The sequence below is a fragment of the Jaculus jaculus genome, chromosome 8, assembly GCF_020740685.1.
Source record: "Jaculus jaculus isolate mJacJac1 chromosome 8, mJacJac1.mat.Y.cur, whole genome shotgun sequence".
Taxonomy (NCBI): Eukaryota; Metazoa; Chordata; class Mammalia; order Rodentia; family Dipodidae; genus Jaculus; species Jaculus jaculus.
The window spans coordinates 17,423,842-17,439,108 of record NC_059109.1 but is presented as its reverse complement, the minus strand read 5'-3'; positions in this window follow the sequence as shown (position 1 = coordinate 17,439,108).

Sequence of the window (15,267 nt, the reverse complement as noted above, 5' to 3'; positions counted from 1 at the left end):
TGTGTACATTTTCTGGCTTTTTGTTTGTTTGTTTGTTTTGTTTTGTTTTTCAAGTTAGGGTCTCTCTCTAGCCCAGGCTGACCTGGAATTCACTATGTAGTCTCAGGGTGGCCTCGAACTCACGATGATCCTCCTACCTCTGCCTCCCAAGTGCTGGGATTAAAGCATGCACCACCACACCCGGCTAATGTGTACATTTTTAAAAACCAGCTAATTTTGTGTGAGCAAATTTCAAGGGAGCCTTTGTTTCCTGCCCCCTGTGAGAGAACACTGTGGCTCCCCCTGCCCGGATGAAGGATGCCCATGCTATCTCTGGAGACCACACACCTCAGTTCCTTCTTCTGAATGAAATCTTGCCTCTTAAAATAGCCCCACTACCAGCAAAGAGGAGTCGGTTGATTGAAATCGCTAGGGAACAGGCCTGCTTCTCTAGGAAAAGGGGCCTAGAATCTTCCTGAAGGAGGTGCGGTGGAGTTATGGCAAATGACCTCCCTATTTACAATTGACTCCTGAGACCTATTTCTACACAGGTAAAGTCGGGGGGAATAAACATTAGACAGCCTCCAAGACGAGGTTAAGTAACAAAATAGCAGCCAGAAACCTGTGCTATTGGTAATAAAGGATCGTGGGGAGGGATGTACAACCTTAGTCATGGGTTTGTCTTGGAGAGGTTGTTATGGCCTTTTTTTTTCATCATGTGACAGTAACCACAACTTCTTTTACATACCCCCACTTTTATTTTTCTCTTTTGGTGTAATGACCCTTGTATTGAGCAATGACTCAAAGCAAGGGATTAAAACACCCTCAGGGAAGTAAAAACTCCATGAGTTGGAATAGCCTCTTAAAGAATCTGCTGTTTACAGGCCACACAAGCTCGATGTTGTGCTGGTGTGGGATATGAACACATGGTTCGGGGGGGGGGCGGAGGGAGGGAGAGAACTCTGTCATCTACATAGATATATAGATTGGCATGTGTAGGGTATTGGGAAAATAGGAAGGAAAATATTGGCATGGAATTTTTAAGTGATTAGTCTCACATTTGAATTTTAAAAATATTTTTGGTGTTTATTTTTACTTATTTCTTTGAAAGTGACAGAGAGAAGGAGGGAGGGAGAGAGAGAGAGAAAGAGAGAGAGAGAGAATGGGCGCGCCAGGTTCTCCAGCCACTGCAAACAAATTCCAGACGCGTGCGCCCCTTGTGCATCTGGCTAATATGGGTCTTGGGGAATCGAGCCTCGAATCGGGGTCCTTAGGCTTCATAGGCAAGTGCTTAACCACTAAGCCATCTCTCCAGCCCTCACATTTGAATTTTTATACTAGACATTTAAAAAGATTGACTCTCAGGTTGGAGAGATGGCTGATGGGTCAGCCGTTAAAGGCACTTGCTTGAAAAGCCTGATGGCTTAGATTCAGTTCCCTAGTACCCATGTAAAGCCAGATGCAAAAAGTGGCTCATCCCTCTGGAGTTTGTTTGCAGCCATAGGAAGTCCTAGCTCCCTCTGTCTCCCTTCTTCTCTCTTTCTCTTTCTTTCTTGTCTCTCTCTCAAATAAGTAAACATTAAGAGATAAATAAATAAAAAGGTTGCCTGTCATGGACTCTGTGGGGTTCCTTCATGGTAGAAGATCACTTTAATAGTTTGTGATTCATCACAAACCCAGAGTCACTAGTTCAGATGACCTATTAAAAAGAGCTTATCTTGGGCTGGAGAGATGGCTTAGCAGATAAGGCACTTGCCTGCAAAACCAAAGGACCCAGGTTTGATTCCCCAGTACCCATGTAAGCCACATGCACAAGGTGGGGCATTTGTCTTGAGTTCATCTGCCACGGCTGGAGGCCCTGGCACACCCATTCTCTCTCTATCTCTTATCTTTCTTACCTTTCCCTCCCTTCCCCCCTCTTTCTCTTTTTTCTCAAATAAATAAACAAAATTATATATATATACATATATATATATTAAGCTCATCTTGCCAGGCATGGTGGCTCACGCCTTTAATTCCAGCACTTGGGAGGCAGAGGTAGGAGGATCACAGAGAGTTCTAGGCCACCCTGAGACTACATAGTGAATTCCAGGTCAGCCTGACCTAGAGCGAGACCCTGCCTCAAAACAAAAAGCAAAACAACACCACACACACACACACACACACACACACACACACACACACACACACGAGCTCATCTTTCTATCAGCCTCATTTGATAACAACCTGCTTTAGGCTTGTTAGACCATGTCAGCTGGGGCAGGTCTAGCTCCTGGGGATATTTTATTTAGCCATTTATAAAGTAAAAACACAGACGGGGACCTAATTATATCCAGTTCCTTAGCTGAGCTTATATATATATACATATATATATATATATATTTGGCTGCAGTGAAAGCTGGAGAAAATCTGTATAAGGTAAAAGACACTGACTATCTCTGGAGGCACAGAGGGCTGACAGTGCAGGAGAGTTAGCAAGGAGCTGGCCATGCACTCTCCAGCAAGGTCTCCTCTGTAGAGTTCTCTACTCTTCATTTTCTCCTTTTGAACCTGTGAGTAGGGTACGAAGTGAGGGCTGTGCCTTTTCCGCATATCCTCTGCAGGTGGCTCGGTGCCTATTGGATGTCCTCCATAGCTGGGGCCCGTGACTTTACATTTGGGCATATAGAGTGTCTGAAGGGCTCTGGGGGAGTACTGTTGCATGGTCTGTGACCAACCGGACCATGTCAGGGATCTCAGTACTCATTAGAGGCACAGGAAATTCATAGTAAGTGAATTTTCCAAAGTCCAGGATGCAGCAGTGGGCAGTCTCCCAGGAGAGAGGAGCTTGAACAACAGCAGCTATGGCAGAAGTGCAGCCCAGGACCACCCAGGGTGTGTGGGAGGTACAGGGCAGGGGTGAGGCAGACAAGGTATTATCTCAGTCCTTAGTCCACAGGGCAGCCAAGAGCGGCTGAGTCTCCTTAGGAGGTAAGAACACTGGTGAAATCTTGCTCGTTTGCTGTCAAGACTATACCTCCCATTGTGGATGGAGACTCCTTTCATTCCAGGAATCTCAGATCAAGATTGGACATTTATTTATTTATTTGCAAGGTGAGAGAAAGAGAGAATGAGAGAGACGGGGAGGAAGAGAGGGAGACAGGAAGAGAGGGAGAGAGAGAGACTGCAAATGAACGCCAGAACTCCAGATGCATGTGCGACTTTCTGCATCTGGCTTTACATGGCTTCTGAGGAACCGAACCCCAATCATTAGGCTTTGTAGGCAAGTCCGCTGAGCCATCTCTCCAGACCCAAGATTGGTTTTAGAAATGGAACTGAGACTAAAGATGTGCGCAAGGAGGGCTGTCATGAGTTCGAGGCCAGCCTGAGACTACGTAGTGAGTTCCAGGTCAGCCTGGGCCAGAGTGAGACCCTACCTTGAAAAACCAAAATAAAATAAAATACAATAGAAATAGAACTGAGACAGGTCTCTCAAAGGATTCCATAATGAGGGAAGGAGATCTGTAGGACATTTTGTTTCCCAGTGGAGATTCTGATAGGCCACCCTATAGGAGACACCTGAGAGAGGGGAAACCTCATTCATTAGCGGTCACAGCTGCACAGCGCCCTCTGCTGTCTAATAAATGTCTCCAGGGTGGTTTTAACCAGCGAGATGGCGGTTTCTGGCAAAATATCTTTTTACTTGTTTAGGCCAGAAGCTCACTTAAAAGAATACAGAAGGCCAGGCGTGATGGCACATGCCTTTAATCCCAGCACTCGGGAGGCCGAGGTAGGAGGATCACTGTGAGTTCTAGGCCAGCCTGAGACTATACACTGAATTCCAGGTCAGCCTGGGCTACAGAGACCCTACCTCAACCCCTCCAAATAAAAGAAAGAAAGAAAGAAAGAAAGAAAGAAAGAAAGAAAGAAAGAAAGAAAGAAAGAAAGAAAGAAAGAAAGAAAGAAAGATGTGGACTAGAGAGATGGCTCAGTGGTTAAAGGTACTTGCTTGCAAAGTCTGATGGCCCAGGTTTGATTCCCCAATACCCAGGTAAAGCTGGATGCACAGGATGGCCCATGCATCTGGAGTTTGTTTGCAGTGTCAAGAGGTCCTGGCACACCCCTTCTTTCTCTATCTCTCTGCTTGCAAATAAATAATAAAATATTTTTAAAAAAATTAAAAATAAAAATAAGGTGGCAACAGAAAGATACACAACATCGACCTCTGGCTGTCACATACCTGCACACACACACACATGCATGTGCACCTGCATGTGAACCTAAACAAATAAATAAACACACACACATACTTGCACATTACACACACAGACACATGCAAAAATTAAAAAAAAAAAACACAATCAAAAAAGGATAGAGGGGCTGGAGAGATGGCTTAGAGGTTAATACTTGCCTGTGAAGCCTAAGGACCCTGTTCGAGGCTCGATTCCCCAGGACCCAGTTAGCCAGATGCACAAGGGGGCGCACGCGTCTGGAGTTCGTTTGCAGAGGCTGGAACGCCTGGCGCGCCCATTCTCTCTCCTTCTCTCTCTCTCTCCTTCTCTTTGTCTTTCACTCTCAAATAAATAAATAAAAATTTTAAAAAATTTTATAAAAAATAAAGGATAGAGTTCATTCCACAGTGCAAATGAGCTTACTGAGTAAACTAAGAGAAGCAACATCAGGTAGCCAGGTCAGAGGGACAGAGCTGGTGTAGGCAGGAAGAGGAGACGGTGCTGGGCGCCCGGTTGCGGCCTCAGTGAGCAGTGTGGGTAACAGCACGTGGGGGTGGGGGGGGGGTGGGGGGGGGTGGGGGGTGTGGGGGGGGGCGGGGGGGGTGGGGGGTGGTGTGTCTCCTTGCTGCCATATGAGCGCGAGGCTGTTGCTCGTGCCTGTGAGCCTTGCTTCCTCATCAGCAAATCGGGACAGTAATAGCAGCTTCCTCCCAGGATAGTTTCAGGAATAAGTGAAGTAACACACAAACTTAGGAGAGTGCCTAGGTTCCAATTAAGTTGTCAAGAAATGTCAGCTGTGGGCTGGAGAGATGGCTTAGTGGTTTAGACACTTGCCTGTGAAGCCTAAAGACTCAGGTTCGATTCCCCAGGACCCACATAAAGCCAGATGCACAAGGTGGCGCACGCATCTGGGCTTCATTTGCAGTGGCTGGAGGCCCTGGTACGCCCATTCTCTCTCTCTCTCTCTCAAATAAATCAATAAAATACAATGCTAAAAGATGTCAGCTGTGATTCTTCCTGCTGACTAGTATTCTGATGACATTGCCCTGGCTGCTCATTTCTCATAGATGTCCTGTGTCCTGGGACGGAGAGGTGAACTCTGGGAGGAAGAGGATGGCCTGCCAACCCACCTGGAATGAGGCGATAAGCCAGGCATCCAGGGAGGACTTCCCCTTCCAGCCAGGAATGACCCCCAAGCCGAGGAAAAGTTGAAGATAACATTGGATGGCTGGGCTTTGAAAAGGCAGACCCTCAGACTCTTGCCCACCAATCACCATGGAAAGGGCTGACTGTTTGTCTGCTTGGTCCAGAATCATCATCATCACTGGCCTGCAAACTGCTAGATGGCATCCTTGCAAAGCTCAGGCCTATAGGGCCCTGCCACATTGTTTTTCTTCCTAGGGTGGCCTGTGGCTGGGGGGGCCCAGGCATCCTCTGAATCAATTGACTCTGGGTGCTCTGCTTGGGGAGTCTCAGGTCAGAGCCCATGTCAAGGGTAGGGTTAAGGGTTGGAATGTGAGATAGGCTGAATGTAGTTTGGAGACAGTTTTTTTCATGGTAGGTTTCCTAGAGACAGGGGACTGCAGGAAAGGGAACTATTTGATTTTTGATGTGATTATCATTTTAATCCTTGAGTAAAATAATTTAGCTTCAAGCCAGGTGTGGTGGTGCATGCCTTTAATCCCAGCACTTGGAAGGAAGGCAGAGGTAGGAGGATTGCCATGAGTTGGAGGCCACCCTGAGCTTACGTAGTGAATTCCAGGTCAGCCTGAGCTAGAGTGAGAACCTACCTCGGAAAACCAAAAAAAGAAAAAAAAAAATCTTAGCTTCTAAGAGCTTAGTCTCTCATTTGTGAAGTACACAGGATGTTCTTGTAGGTATATTATTACTGTTTGTTTGCATATCTTTCTACATAGATGTGTGTCTGCGTGTGTGTGTGTGCATGTGTGTGTGTGCGCAATTACTGTGCATGTGAGCATATCTTTTAAAGCAGTGTACATAAAGAAAATACTGGGTATTGTTTAAGAAATAGAAATAAAAATGTTGCTGAGCATGGTGACACATATCTTTCATCCTAGCCTTTGGGAGGCTGAGGTAGGAGGATCTCTATGTTTTTAAGGCCAGCCTGGGGCTACAGTGAGTTCCAGGTCAGTCAGGACCAGAGACCCTGTCTCAAAAAAAAAAAAAAAAAAATCCAATAAATAAAATCAATGTGTTCATCTTCCACAACTTGCTTCTGTGTGCTGTCTGTCATTCAAGATGGACTTTTCCACTGATACTGCAGCATTCTTGGGTATCAAACTGTTATCATCTCCTCAGCTCACTGACGAGCCCTGGAAAGCACACAGTCTTGCCATGTGCCCAGGAAGTGTAAACCCATCCTGGTTCAGCCAAGGACCCTGCCCCAGCTGCCCTGCAGAGATTCCATTCATTCTTTAGGACTGAAGGTGGCCATATGGGTGGAGGTGGGGCAATTTGTCCAAAGCAGAAGTCAGTCACTGAGTTACCTCTCTGCCACCCCCTGCCATAAAGCAACCAAATAAGGGCCTGAGAGATGGACCTTGGTTTGATTCCGCAGGACCCACATGAGCCAGATACACAAGGCGGTGCATGCATTTGGGGTTAATTTGCAGCAGCTGAAGGCTCTGGTATGTCCGTTCTCTGTCTCCTCCCACCACAATAAATAAATTTAAAAAAACAAGCAAATAAGAAATTTTGAGAGTATCTCTTTGAGTGGTACTGCCAAAACTATTAGCATTGACATAGAACTAAAACTTGGCTTCAAATCAAAGAGTAATTATTCAAAGGATGGAAATTTTCAGTCAGTGGCCAAGTATTCCCTTCTACTATTAAAATGCTCACTGGAGAGGCATGGATTTAACCGCTATGATTATTAAGTTTCTTGAGCATTAATTTATTGGTTCACATTTCCCTTCTGACTCTGAGTCTTTCTGCTAGGAAAACAATTTTTACTTTTCTCTATCCAGAAATTCCAGACTGATTGGTAATTCCAAGCCGAATAAAGGCCTTGAGTTTAGTAGATTTATTTGGCCCATAAATTCTGCAGTAAATGTGTTACTTTCTTTTGTAAATGACGGGCCCGTTTGCTTGCGCAAGAGGCTGCCAAGGTCTCAGCATGTCAGTTACAGCGAAGGCAGCTTGTCTGAGTCAGAGAGCCTTTGGGAAGCAGACAATGGGTGTCTCCACAGGAAGATGCCATCAGAAAGTAGGGCTCACGTATGATGGGTTTCCCACAACTTCCCCTGGGAGAGGCCTGCTGAGACGGAAGAGCTCTCTCTCCCTGCAGATGGGGGCTGTCTGGAGAGCACATGAAGACTGTTGAAACACTGATTAGGTGTGGAGAGAAGGATTACCCGACTTCACACCACGAAGTATGCCAAGACAGTGGTAGAAATTTGCACAGACACAAGCAAAATCAGGAGCAGACAGAACTCCTGAGCTTTTGGGCCTGGGGGTTTGGGGGACGGTAGGTGTGGATTAAGCAATGTGGACCAAGGTAAAGAAGCCAGGATTTGGAGACAGACTTGCATATACACATATTTGAGGGAGGGAGAGTGAGCAGGCATATCAGAGCCTCTTGTCGACACATGTGCTACTTTGTGCATCTGGCTTTACATGTGTACTGGGGAGTTGAACCCCAGGCCAGCAGGCTCTGCCAGCAAATGCCATTAACCACTGAGCTATCTCCCTAGCCCAGACTGGTATATTGTAAGTCTCCGTTTTGCCCATTCTAGAGGGTGATTTGGGCAAGTTATTTCATCTACTGGAGCCTACTACTTTGGTAAGATGAGATGCATGGGCTTGGGAGATGGCTCAGTGGTTAAAGCACTTCCCTGCAAATCCTAAGGACCTGGGTTTGATTCCCCAGGACCCACATAAAGCCAGATACCCAAAAGTGGTGTTTCCATCTGAAGTTCTATTTGAAGCATCTGGAGGCTGTGACACACCTATTCTGTCTGTCTCTCTCTGCTTGCAAAACAACAACAACAACAACAACAAAACACCCAAAAAACAAAACACAAAATAAACAAACAAAAGAAAACCACACGCCTGGAACCTGGTGTATACTGGAGAAACCAATCCCATTCTCTAGTCACTTCTACTCACCCTCCAATAAGGGCTGGCCCCTTTCTGCTCAGTTGAGGGCTATAGGCCAATAGCCCAGCATTATTCCCCCCCACCCCACCCCTTTTTCCTATTCGCTTTCTCTGCTGAGGTCTCCGAATGGTTCGGGGAATGGCTGCTTCTTTTTTCCCAACTCCTAGATAGACCTGTATTTTATGGTTCTGCCACCAAAGGGAGCTAAGAAGGAAAGGCCTTAAAAACAGCAATTCCTTGCCAACAAGGTTAAAAATAACCATCTCTCTCTAGAGTATGTGTGTAGTGTGGTGTGCGCAGTGCATGCACATGGGTGCAGAAGTGAGTACCCCGCGTGTGTACGTACAAGGGCGAAAGCAGGTAAGCCTCCGGGGTCCTCTTGTCACTCCTTTGGCATTGGGGTCTCTTCTTAACCCTAAGATGCCATCCATCAACAAACCTCAGCTGTTCTCTGGTCTCTGCCCCACTGTGGATTGGGGTTATGGATGTGTGCGGTCACAGACAGTTTTTTTTTAACTTTAAAAATACTTATTTGAGGGCTGGAGAGATGGCTTAGAGGTTGAGCGCTTGCCTGTGAAGCCTAAGGACCCCGGTTCGAGGCTCGGTTTCCCAGGTCCCACGTTAGCCAGATGCACAAGGGGGCGCACGCGTCTGGAGTTCGTTTGCAGAGGCTGGAAGCCCTGGCGCGTCCATTCTCTCCCTCTCCCTCTATCTGTCTTTCTCTCTGTGTCTGTCGCTCTCAAATAAATAAATAAAAAATTAAAAAAATATTTATTTGAGAGCTAGGTAGAGATAGAAAGAGAGAGATAGGGAGACAGAGAGAACCAGACACACACACACACACACTCACACACACACACACACACACACAGAGAGAGAGAGAGAGAGAGAGAGAGAGAGAGAGAATGGGCATGCCAGAGCCTCTAACACTGCAAAGAAACTCCAGACACTTGTGCCACTTTGCACATCTGGCTTCATGAGGGCACTGAGCGTCACCCTGGGCCATCAGTTTTAGCAAGAAGTGCTTGAATCTGAGCTGTCCCTCCAGCCCCAATGGCCAGATTTTTATATGAGCTCTGGGGATCAAAACTTGGTGGTTTCCTGCTTAAGCAGCCAGCACTCCTTAGCACTGAGCCATATCCCAGCCCCCACCTGATGTTTTGTGAGTCTGACGCACTGCCTTCTATGCTCAGGAGGTGTACCTTATGTTTAAATCAGCGAAAATAACAACAGCGTCTAATAGTTAATGGTCCTTTTACACTCCTATGTCTGACCAACATTTTTCCCCCGGGTTAGGTCTCTTCAACTTAACTTCAGGGTCAATCTTGCCTCTTACACTATAGGACTGATTTTGACCCAAATCAGAAGATGCCTGTGTGGCATAAGCAAGTGACTCCATATCTAGTTGAACTTAAAATTTTTTTTTTTTTTTTGTGTACTCATTTATTTGAGAGAGAGGAAGAGAGAGAGGGAGAGAGAGAGAGAGAGGGAGAGAATGGGCAAACCAGGGCCTCTAGCCACTGCAAAGGAGCTCCAGATGCATGTGCCACATTGGCTTTATGTGGGTACTGCAGAATTGAACCTGGGTCCTTAGGCTTTGCAGGCAAGAAGCACCTTATCCACTAAGTGTTCCCTTCAGGCACACCCTCTTTTTTGAGGCAAGCCCAACAGGCTAGCCTTTCTTTTTCAATGCACGTGCGTGAGAGAGAATGAGTGAGAGAGAGACAAGAGAGAGGGTTGGTGCACCAGGGCCTCAGCCACTGTAATCAAACTCCAGATGTGTGAGCCATCGCATGTGTCTATGAAAACTTGCATGCTTGCATCACCTTGTGCGTCTGGCTTACATGGGACCTGGAGAGTTGAACAGGGGTCCTTAGGTTTTTCAGGCAAATGCCTTAACTGCTGTGGTGGTTTGATTCAGGTGTCCCCCATAAACTTAGGTGTTGCGAATGCTAGCTCCCCAGCTGATGGATATTTGGGAATTAATGCCTCCTGGAAGGAGTGTATTGTTGGGGGCGGGCTTAAGGGCTTTATAGCCAGTTTCCCCATGCCAGTGTTTGGCACACCCTCCTGTTGCTGTGTTCCACCTTACGTTGGCCAGGGGGTGATGTCCACCCTCTGCTCATGCCATCGTTTTTCCCTGCCATCGTGGAGCTTCCCCTCAAGCCTGTAAGCCAAAATAAATCTCTTTTTCCCAGAAGCTGCTCTTGGTTGGGTGATTTCTAACAGCAATGCGAACCGGACTGCAACAACTGCTAAGCCATCTCTCTAGCCTTTTCTTTTGCAGCCCCCCTTTTAAATCATGGACCCCTATTGTAGTAACTGGGTTTCCACATTTCTCCTGCAACTAACTTTCTATGTTATAACAATCCTGACAACAATCATATGGCAAACATTGATACATTCTTTAACTGTAGGTCCAAATAAGCCTGGACCATCCCATTACTCATTTCCCTCAGGGACTGAATTCTAGTTTCCTCCCTGATTTTGCTGATGTTTGCTCCTAGATGCCTTGACCATGTACTGCCCAGTTACTAAGAAACCCCTTTGATCTCCTCTAGAAACTTCTTGAAAGTATTTGTTGCCATTTAACTCCTGTAGCTATATTTCAAACCACAGTCATTGACTTAGCACCAATCAGAATCTACACCAGGTTCATCACTGAGAACAAAGCCCAGTTCCCATCTTCAAGGACCTCAGTCTGGAAGAAACAAGGTGACCAAAAATGAAATAGTAGTAACAGATAACTGAAAGATATATTATCTAAATTGGCTCATTATACCATCCCAGGAACCTGATGGGGGGGGGGGGAGGAGACTATCTCCATCTGAAAGGATACAGAGAGTGAGGCTCTGATAGCTTAAGAAAGTTAGTGTTGGTCACACAAACATGGAAGAGCGGGATTTAGTTTAGAATCCAGGTCAACCAAGCTTTGTTCTATTATTAATTCTCATTTTAGGGCTGGAGAGAGAGCTCAGTTGTTAAGGCACTTGCCTGCAATGCCTAATGACCCAGGTTCAGTTCCCCAGTACCCACATAAAGCCATACACACTAAGTGGTGCATGCACCTGGAGTTCGTTTGCAGGGGCTAGAGGCCCTGATGTGCCCATTCTCTGTCTCCCTGTAAACAAATAAATAAAACATATTTAAAAAGAAAAATTCTCATTTCGGGAATGATGAGTCTCAATACAGTCTGTCAACATACACAGGAACCATCTACTGAATTTTTGTTGAACTGTATTGAATTTGTAGAGAATACTTTTGCAAAATTCCTGGTCTAATTCAATAGTAGCTTACCCTTCCATGTTAGGCTTTTCATTAATGGCTCTTTAATCTTGTAACATGTTTTATGGTTTCCTATGTTTCTGACTTTCATCCACCCACATTCATTTTTGTTTATTTGGTGCTTTTTAATCGTTTTGGTATTATCTTTAAAATATTAATTTCAAATAGTCTTTTTTCTATCATATAGGAAAAGGGATCTTTATTGCTCCCACACTCAATAGCCTTGTAAATTAATTTACATTTATTTATTTGCCAGCAGAGAGGGAGAGAAAGAGAGAAGAAAGAGGAAGAGAAAGTGAGTGTCCCAGGGCATCCAGCCACTAAAAGAAAACAAACTCCAGATGTATGTGCCACTTTGTACATCTGGCTTTACGTGGGTAGTGGGGAATTGAACTCAGGTTGTTAGGTTTTACAGTGAAGCGCCTTGACCATGAGCCATCTCTCCAGTCCTCTATTTATGTTTTAATGGTGGGTCCTTTCCTCCTGTTTCATTTGAGGCCAGGTCTCTGGTTGCTCACCACTCGACTCACAAGCGTCTGGAAAATTCTCCTGCCTCTGCCTCCCCTTTCACAGGATTACAGAAGCCCAGCATGGCTTCCTGCTTTCATATAGGGTCTGGAGATTCAGACTCAGGTACTGGAGTCGTGTGGCCCGAGCCTTATCCACTGAGCCATCTCCTCATCCCCCAGATCTTCCTGGTTTTTATGTTTGTGGCTTGCCTTGCTGTTTGGGCAGCATTTCATTATGCATGTGATGAATAGCTATGATGTCATAGGTCATGGTTTGCTTTGGCTGGTTGCTCAGGTTTCTGTTGTCTTTACTACTGTAATTTTGGAGAGGGTTGCCCAGCCGCCTCTACCTAGTTCACACTCGGAGGCTAGCAGGGTTAGGAGTGGGTGGCACCAGAGATGCCATAACTTGTTTCTCTGTGTGATTCATGTAGTAGTAAGGACTTCATTCTATTCTCCACAGTTTACAGGAGACTTATTACTACTGACTCCTACGTATTTCCTTTTCTCTCAACATATATATTTAAAAGTTTTTATTTATTTATTGATTTGACAGCAACAGACAGAGAAAGAGGCAGATAGAGAGACATAGAGAGAATGGGTGCGCCAGGGCCTCCAGCCACTGCAAACGAACTCCAGACGTGTGCGCCCCCTTGTGCATCTGGCTAACGTGGGACCTGGGGAACCGAGCCTCGAACCGGGGTCCTTAGGCTTCATAGGCAAGCGTTTAACCACTAAGCCATCTCTCCAGCCCATGTATTTCTTTATATGCAGGCTGCAAATATCTCAACATATGTATCTATATGATATATAGAGTATATAACTCAAGTCATATTATATATCTCTGACTTATTTACCATTTATCATCTATCTATCTACCTCCTATCAATCTGTCTACCTATCTATCTACCTATAAATAACAGAGACAGAGAGATGTACTTAAGTCTTGGTTCATGCTCAGGAAAATCTAATGCTTTATAAAATTCCTTTGCATTAGATTTATCCTACTTAACCAAAACTTGATTCTCCAGTCCCTACTGAGACTTTGTAAACCTCACAGTACTGTAGTAAGAACAGAAATAAGTGCCCAGTGTGTAACAAACATCATGTCTCTGTGTCAGCCACAGATAATGTAACAGTGTCTCATTTCAGCCATAGGAAATACAGAAAGTGCAGACTTACTTTCTGTTCTTGAGCTTTGGTTACTTTCCTTTTGCAGATATTGCATTTAAATTTTTAATTTTTATTTCATTTTATTTTCACAAATTGGAGGTTTGTGGCAACCTGCAGTGAACAAGTGTATTGGCACCATCTGCCCGACAGAAGAGGGTTGTTTTGTGCCACACTTTGGTAATTCTCCCATTTCAAAACTTTTCATTACTGGGGCTGGAGAGATGGCTTAGTGGTTGGGGCATTTGCCTGCAAAGACAAAGGACCCAGGTTCAATTCCCCAGGACTCACGTAAGCCAGATGCACAAGGTGGTGCACGCGTCTGGAGTTTGTTTGCAGTGGCCGGAGGCCCTGGCATGCCCATTCTCTCTCTCTCTGTCTCTGTCTCTTTCCCTCTCTCATTCTCTCAAATTGTGGTGGTTTGATTCAGGTGTCCTCCATAAACTTAGGTATTCTGAATGTTAGTCTCCCCAGCTGATAGCAATTGGAAATTAAAGCCTCCTGGAGGCAGTGTGTTGTTGGGGGCGGGCTTATGGGTGTGATAGCCAGTTTCCCCATGCCAGTGTTTGGCACACCCTCCTGTTGCTACTGTCCACCTTATGTTGGCCAGCGGATGATGTCCACCTCCAGCTCATGTCATCATTTCTCCCTGCCATCGTGAAGCTTCTCTTTGAGCTTGTAAGCCAAAATAAATGTTTTTCCCAGCAGCTGCTCTTGATTGGGTGATTTCTACCAGCAATGTGAACCTGACTGCAACACAAATAAATAAATTAATTAAATTAAAAGAAAAACCTTTTTATTACTATTCAATGTATCATGAGGATCCAGGATCAAGGGCTGTTTATTAAGAATTGCTTTGGAGCATTATGAACTTCACTCCTTTAAGATAACAAGACAAAATCAATAAATGTATGTCTCCAATGACTAGGCTGGCCATTCCTCTGTATTCCTCACTCTTAAGGCTTCCTTATCTCCTGAGACACAACATTATTGACATCACAACCCTACAATGATCTCTATGTGAGCAAAAGGGAAGTTACAAGCCTTTTACTCTATTTTATTTTTTGAAATATTTTATTTATTTATTTGCAAGGAAAGAGGGAGAGAAAGTAGGGGTGGTGGTGGGGGATGAGAATAAGTATGCCTGGGCCTCTAGCCACTGCAAAGGAACTCTAGATGCATGTGCACCCCAGTGCATCTGGTTTTACCTGGGTACTGGGAAATCAAACCTGGGTCATTGGACTTTGCAAGCAAGTGCCTTTAGCTGCTGAGCTATCCCTCCAGGAGGACGTTTGGAAGAAACTACTGTCATTTAGTACTCTCCAGCTGGTGTTCTGTTTGATCATTGTGATATTTCAACTTGCAAGTGTTGGGGAAAATGGGGAATATTTGATCTCTCCAAATTGTTTTGTGTGTGCTAAACTAGAAGTCCCTGTATTGCGGGATTGGAGCTCTGGGGAAAGCTATGTTTCCATAATGAGCAGGAGAGTAGGAGAGACTGGGCTCTGGGCTTCTAACAATCCCCTTCCCCCACGGGCTCCTTACTCCCAAGTCCTGGGTCCTTGTCCAAGTTCATCAAAGCATTGAAAAAAAAAATCAAACAAAACATGGACTAGGACAAATTAGAAACAAGAGAGCAGGAAAAACACGAGAGCTCCCATGCCAAGAGGAATGCCTCCCCTCCCAGTGCTGGCAGGAGATAGGAAACCATGGATAAGAATCTCTCTCACATGGGGAAAAAGTCTGTCACACACGAATCAGATATCCAATCAGAACGAGTGCCACGCTGGACAGATGGCTTAGTGGTTAAGGCGCTTGCCTACGAAGCCTAAGGAATGGTTCAGTCTCTCTCCCGATCCCACGTAAGCCAGATGCACAATGGTGAGGCAAGCGCAAGGTGGCACATGCCCACTAGGTGATGCAAGTATCTGGAGTTCGATTTTAGTGGCTGAGGCCCTGGTGTGCCAATTCTTTCTCCTCCCGTTTACTCTCCT